Source organism: Heloderma suspectum, chromosome 7 (genome assembly GCF_057233095.1).
Source record: "Heloderma suspectum isolate Gila_16-S chromosome 7, 16-S_ref, whole genome shotgun sequence".
NCBI lineage: Eukaryota > Metazoa > Chordata > Lepidosauria > Squamata > Helodermatidae > Heloderma > Heloderma suspectum.
In genome coordinates this window covers 20,896,937-20,904,440 of record NC_139464.1, presented here as the reverse complement: position 1 = coordinate 20,904,440, position 7,504 = coordinate 20,896,937, and positions in this window count along the sequence as shown.

The window sequence follows — 7,504 nt, the reverse complement described above, 5'->3', positions numbered from 1 at the left end:
GAAGACTAAAGGAGCAATCCTATGCATGTTTACACAGAAAAAGGACTTTTTTCTGTGTAAACATGCATAGGATTGCAGTTTAAGTGAGCCATGTGCCTGTTCTCCAGCTGCTGTTGATGGGCAACTTCAAAGGCCCTCCTCTTCCTCCTTATGGTTCTTTGACTTTAAAGCAGAGTTTGGCTGGGCACCCCATCAAATAGAGGGCACCTTCAAATAGAGGACTGTCCCCTGCCAGCTCTCCAAATTAGAGGACTGACCTCTAATAGGACACCTGGGCCACCCTTCTCTCTCTCTCAGCCCAGCTTACCTGTCAGGGTTGCATAATGTATTTATTTTGAAGTGTTTACCCTGCCTTTCTATTTCAGAACAAAGCTCTCCAGGTGCTTTGTAAAGGATAAATGGGGAAGTGTGTGTCTGATGGGGCAAGGTCCCGTTGATCATCACCCTGAGTCCCGCGGAGGAATGTGGGATAGAAATGTGCTCAGTAATAATAAGTGTTCCCTGCCAACGAAATGCACTGAGCAACAACACAGCTTTTCGAACAGGCTTTGTGCATTGCAGCCAGAGAAAGTGTCTGCCCTGAGCCTGAATATTGCATCGTGTCATAAGATTGTTAGTCAAAGCAACTGCAATCTGGCAGCTTGCAGCTCGACACTAGAGTAGTTAGCAGTCAAAGTCAATTGGCGAATTGTTTGACCTCTCCTTATAGCTGAGGCAATGCGGTGCCATCTGTACGTCTTGTTCACATCATGTTATGCATTAATACTGCTTTTTCAATGCACAGTTTGCTTTATGCTTTCGGGTATAAATATTTTAATATTTGTATTCATTGGGATCGTATCCCCAAAAGTACACTGAAAACAACAAAATCACAAGGATGCTTCATGCCTCCATGCTTTAAGGGAGAACAGTAGGCTTAAGTCTCTATAACTTCACTCTGTATAAACTCTGAATGAGAGAATTTAGCTTCCTGGCAAGAGAGTTTGCGACTCACATTCAGGAAAGTTTATTTTACTTATTTGTTTGTTTGTTTTATTTGTTATATTTATATCCCACCTTTTCCACCAAATAGTTTGAGGTGGTAAACATGATTCTCCTCCTCTCTGTTTTATCCTCACAACAACCCTGTGAGGTAGGTTAGTCTGCGAGTCAGTGGCTGGCCCAAAATCACCCAGTGAGCTTCATGAGTTTTCCGTACATATTGCATACGGCATTCTTTTCTTTTCTTTTCTTTTTTTTTTACAAAGTTCAGTTAAATAAATCATATTAGTGAAAGTGAATGTTGTTGTTGTTGAGTCATTAAGTCATGTCCGACTCTTCGTGACCCCATGGACCATAGCACGCCAGGCCTTCCTGTCCTCCGCTCTCTCTCGGAGTGTGCTCAAGTTCATATTCATTGCATCGGTGATGCTATCTAGCCATCTCATCCTCTGCCATCCCCTTCTCCTTTTGCCTTCAATCCTTCCCAGCATCAGGGTCTTTTCCAAGGAGTTTTCTCTTTGCATTAGGTGGCCAAAATATTTGAGCTTCAGCTTCAGTATCTGTCCTTCCAATGAGCACTCAGGGTTGATTTCCTTTAGGATGGACTGATTTGACCTCCTTGCAGTCCAGGGGACTCGTAAGAGTCTTCTCCAGCACCACAGTTTGAAAGCATCAGTTCTTCAGTGCTCAGCCTTCCTTATAGTCCAGCTCTCACAGCCATACATTACAACTGGGAAAGCCATAGCTTTGATTATACGGACCTTTGTTGGCAAGGTGATGTCTCTGCTTCTTACTATGCTGTCTAGGTTTGCCATAGCTTTCCTCCCAAGGAGCAAGCGTCTTTTAATTTCATGGCTACAGTCACCGTCTGCGGTGATCTTGGAGCCCAAGAAAATAAAATCTGTCACTGCTTCCATTTCTTCCCCTTCTATATGCCAGGAAGTGATGGGGCCAGATGCCATGATCTTCGTCTTTTTAATGTTGAGTTTCAAACCAGCTTTTGCACTCTCCACTTTCACCCTCAACAAGAGGCTCTTGAGATCCTCTTCGCTTTCTGCCATTCGGGTGGTATCATCTGCGTATCTGAGGTTGTTGATAATTCTCCCGGCAATCTTAATTCTGAGCTGTGATTCATCCAACCTGGCGTTTCTCATGATGTACTCTGCATATAAGTTAAATAAGCAGGGTGACAATATGCAGCCTTGTCGTACTCCTTTCCCAATTTGGAACCAATCGGTTGTTCCATGTCTGGTTCTTGCTGTTGCTTCTTGACCCTCGTACAGGTTTCTCAGGAGACAGGTAAGGTGTTCTGGTACTCCCATCTCTTTAGGAATTTGCCAGAGTTTGTTGTGATCCACACAATCAAAGGCTTTAGCATAGTCAATGAAGCAGAAATAGACATTCTTCTGGAATTCTCTTGCTTTTTCCATGATTCAGCGAATGTTGGCGATTTGATCTCTAGTTCCTCTGCCTCTTTGAAACCCAGCTTGTACTTCTGGTAGTTCTCGGTTCACATACTGCTGAAGCCTAGCTTGTAGGATTTTGAGCATCACCTTGCTGGCATGTGAAATGAGAGCAATTGTACGGTAGTTCGAACACCCTTTGGCATTGCCCTTCTTTGGAACTGGAATGTAAACTGACCTTTTCCAGTCTTGTGGCCACTGTTGAGTGTTCCACATTTGTTGGCATATTGAGTGCAGCACTTTAACAGCATCATCTTTTAGGATTTTAAATAGCTCAGCTGGAATGCTGTCATCTCTGCTAGCTTTGTTGTTACTAATGCTTCCTAAGGCCCACTTGACTTCACTCTCGAGGATGTCCGGCTCAAGTTCAGTGACTGCACTATCATGGCTATCAGGGACATTAAGATCTTTCCTGTATAGTTCTTCTGTGTATTCTTTCCACCTCTTCTTAATCTCATCTGCTTCTGTATTAGGTCTCTGCCTTCTTTGTCCTTTATTGTGCCTGTCTTTGCACAAAACGGCTTTGAGCAGATTTTGCAAGCCCAGTGTCAATTAGCTTGCTATAGATTCTATACAGGGGTGGGCAACTTGTGGCCTTACATATGTTTTGACCTACAACTCCCATTAGCCCTAGCCAGCATAGCCAATGGTGAGGGATCATGGGAGTCGCAGGCCAAAACATCTGGAGGATCACAAGTTCCCCACCCCTACAGTATAGAACTACGTTTTTGCCCAGGGCATTGTTCTGTATGTAGCAGACAAACGCAATTCTTAGGTTAGTGTAATTGTCAAAAACATTATTTAGGAAATCTCACTGAAGAAACAATAATTTGGTAGTACAGCAGAGCATGCTAAGGCAAAATCTGATTTCAAAATTGGCAGCAGGAACGTTGGCCTTGAAACTGATCAGCTGGGCAGAGGGTGGCCGCTTACACATTTCCAAAAAAAGAGGAAATACATCACCCCAAAAGTAGGCATAGATTTGCATAAAAATGTTTGTATGCTAATGTATATGTATACATGCCAATTTATAAAATATCTATAGATACACAAAATCCGTATTACCCCAATATGGATTTTGGAATAATAAAAGAGAATGTTTTTCTGTCTCAGCATTATAGCTCCAAGACCATGAAACCTAGACACTTGAATCTTGGCATTTATACTCAGGGGCTCTACAGGTGTTCACCTCATGGATACTGGTTTTTAAAATGCATTAATTAATTTAAATTGATTTAAATGTGTCTGTGTGTTTGAAGCCTGCAGTTCTATAGGTGGCAGACGTCCTTAACGAGTGTATAACTTGGCTATTGACACAGTTTGAAGCTGTGGGCAGGGGCAGTAGTTTGAGGCATGGGGCTATGACTGCCCCCTCCCCCCTGCTGTGAGGCAGACCCCCTCCCTGCCCTCAGGAGAATGGAGTGGACAGACACCTCCCTCGGGGGCTATATGGGTGCAGCTTTGGCTTTACAGAACAGGCACAATATGTACAGTTTTGACAGCTACATAACTTTGCTTGCAGTCTCCAATATATCAAACTAAAGGCTATTTCAAACTCTGTGAAACTGTGTCCATTCACTAGCAAAGACTATCATTTAAATAGAAATACAGTACATGTCGCTAGAGGGGGGAAGACTGTGACCAGGTGACCTGTATGCCTAGTCAGTCTGCTGTCCAGTCGCTAACTGTTCATGGGCAACTTTGAGGCCCCTGCTCTCCCTTCTTATGGTTATTTTTCTTCAAACTGGACAGCCCTTCAAAGAGAGGATGTCTTCAAAGAGAGGACTGTGTTCTGTAGAGTAGGGCACGTGGCCACCCTTGCCTTAGATTAGCCTTCTACAACCTGATGCCCTTCAGATGTTTTGGACTACAACTCCCAGCATTCTTATTCATTAGCCATGCTGGCTGGAGTGCTGGACGTTCAAGTCCAAAACATCTGGATGGCGCCAGGCTGGGGAACCATAAGGAGGGAGAACTGAGCTTGGAAGCAAATCAAGAACCAGTGAGGACGGTAAAATAGCAGACCAGAAAATAAGGCAGCCTAGTGGCTATATTTTGTGCCAGCTGAAGTTTCCAGATGCAGCCTCAAGTAAAGCATGTTTGAGCAGTCTAATCTGGATGCAACCAACAGACCTGTCACTGTGGCAAGATCTAGGAAAGGCCACATCTGGTGCACCAGCGAAAGCTATGCAAAAGTGCTTCTGGCCAGAGCTCTCACTTGGCTATCCAATGCAGTGCCAGGTCCAGGAATGTTGCCTAGCCAGGAATGTCCTCCTTTAGGGAGAGCGCAACCAATCCAGATCAGGTGGAAGATCTGTTCACCTACAGCTTCTTCCATTGTTAGGACTGGCCTGACCATTAGGCAAAGTGAGGTGGTTGCTTCAAGTGGTAGATGCTGGGAGGTGGCAGCAAAGCACTGAAGGAGAGAGCTGTGTGTGTGCCGTGCAGCCTGCTCTGCATCTCCTAAATGAACCTGCTGCCTTCAGGTGCAATGGTGAATGCCAGCATTGTAGAAAGGTTCGACCGCCAGCCCAGGCAGCTTTTGTGCATGGAATGGGAGAAGGCACCATCTTGTTCTTCGCCTTAGGCAGCAAAATGCACTGAACAAGCCCTGTTGTGTTTACAAAGTCCGTTGACACTCTGACATTCTCAAACTGATCTTCATCCTCTGCCTTCTACCCTCCCGCTCCTCTTGTAGCTGCCACGAATGTAGGATTGTCCCTAAAAACCAGAAAGTTAATCATAAAAATGGTAGCTATCAACAATTTGGAGAACTAATGGCACGTATGGCAACATAACACTGTGCAAATGGAGCTCTTCTCTACTCAGGTATCAGTAAGTGAGTGTTTTAGATGCCATACACATAAAATAATTCAGTTTTTATGTTTCACATCAGGGTCAAGTTTTATTCCAGAATTTGATTTGTCTTTCCATGGATGAAATGGGAAAATGAAACTTCTTAAAGTCACGGCTGAGATAGGATTCAGCTAAATGAGATTAGCAGAAAACGCTCTCCTGGTGTGGGGAGAAGAGAGAGGAACAGAAGAATCCACAAATCAAATTGTAACAGATTTAAAAAACTCAACCCCAAACCCACATTCAACCATTTGGTTTATGCAGTTATAAGTGTCTAACTAGTTTCAGTTTGTTCTTTAAAACAGAATCATCTGAAACGAAGGGGCTGTTTACGGAACCTTTAGATATTTCGTTGAAGTTTTGCTTCTTTGCTTTTATGGCCAGTAGCAAAAAATAAAAAAGAGTTGTCGTGTCAGAAAATAAATTTGATCTTCTCTTCTTTTGAGATACTCTTTGACTTTCGCATTCCCCCCCCTCCCAGGTATTGTAGCTTGAATCTTTAAAAAAAGAAGGGGGAGAAAAAACCTCAGAAACTGTGGGCCCTTTCATTTTTTCTGTTTGAAAAGATCTATCTGAGTCATTGGTAAGAGGAAGGATTAGACGGAAGACTCTTTCTAGCTTTTCATTTTAACTTTATCTAATAGATGCCTTTCCGCTATGCAGTGACTCGGGTCACTTTAAGAATAGCTTTAATTTTTGTAGCAAAGGGGAAGATAGCATCAGTTAGCCCTGATAAAAGGAATTAATATATGAACCCCGCTGTATAGAAAATGAATGTTAAAAAAAATCACATCGAGCCGTTTAAGAGAAGCTTTTATTCCCACAAGTAAAAGCGTTTGCTCACCCCCACCCCAAATCTCTACAAGATCCATTAAGGGTATAATCCTATGCATGTTTAGATGGAACACTGGGAGTTGTAGGACTTTTTTCCCAACTAAACATGCATAGGATTTCACCCTAAATATATTATTGACAATAAAAAAGCTACTAGGGAAAAGCCTGTGGATTGTTGGGAGGGGTGGCAATGATGCAGGGTCTTACCCCATAGAAGTTGGACTTGAAAGGTGTCAACCCAATTTTCTCTTGGAGACCCTACTAAAAGTCCTGCATTTCCAGGTTGGCTCACTCAGCTAACATCTGAATCTAGAGGATCCATATGAGGCCTCAAGGGCATAGATCAGTCTTCCCCAAACTGGTGTCCTCTAGATGTGTTGAACTGCAGGTCCCATCACCCCACTCCCCAAGCCAGCTTTGCCCTTTGAGCATTATGCTGAATGCTCAGAGAGTCCCCTGAGCATTCAGCTTTAATGCTTGAGGAGCTTTTTGGAGTGTGCACAAGACTACTTGCCTGTCTTGGGACTAGAAGTCCTGCTCCGAGATTCTGAGAGGCTCCATCTTTGATTTTTCCTGATTCTGCCCATCCCCTCCAACTTTGGCTGCTTTAAAATTAAAAAAAAAAAAATCTGAAGATACAAGCATAGAACTCCTGCATCACACTTTTGTTGTTGTTGTTCAGTCGTTCAGTCGTGTCCGACTCTTCGTGACCCCATGGACCATAGCACGCCAGGCCTTCCTGTCCTGCGCTCTCTCCCGGAGCGTGCTCAAGTTCATATTCATTGCATCCGTGATGCTATCTAGCCATCTCATCCTCTGCCGTCCCCTTCTCCTTTTGCCTTCAGTCTTTCCCAGCATCAGGGACTTTTCCAGGGAGTTTTCTCTTCGCATTAGGTGGCCAAAATATTGGAGCTTCAGCTTCATTATCTGTCCTTCCAAAGAGCAGTCAGGGTTGATTTCCTTTAGGATGGACTGATTTGACCTCCTTGCAGTCCAGGGGACTCGTAAGAGTCTTCTCCAGCACCACAGTTCGAAAGCATCAATTCTTCGGCGCTCAGCCTTCCTTATAGTCCAGCTCTCACAGCCATACATTACTACTGGGAAAACCATAGCTTTGATTAGACGGACCTTTGTCGGCAAGGTGATGTCTCTGCTTCTTACTATGCTGTCTAGGTTGGCCATAGCTTTCCTCCCAAGGAGCAAGCGTCTTTTAATTTCAGGGCTACAGTCACCGTCTGCGGTGATCTTGGAGCCCAAGAAAGTAAAATCTGTCACTGCTTCCATTTCTTCCCCTTCTATATGCCAGGAAGTGATAGGGCCAGATGCCATGATCTTCGTTTTTTTAATGTTGAGTTTCAAACCAGCTTTTG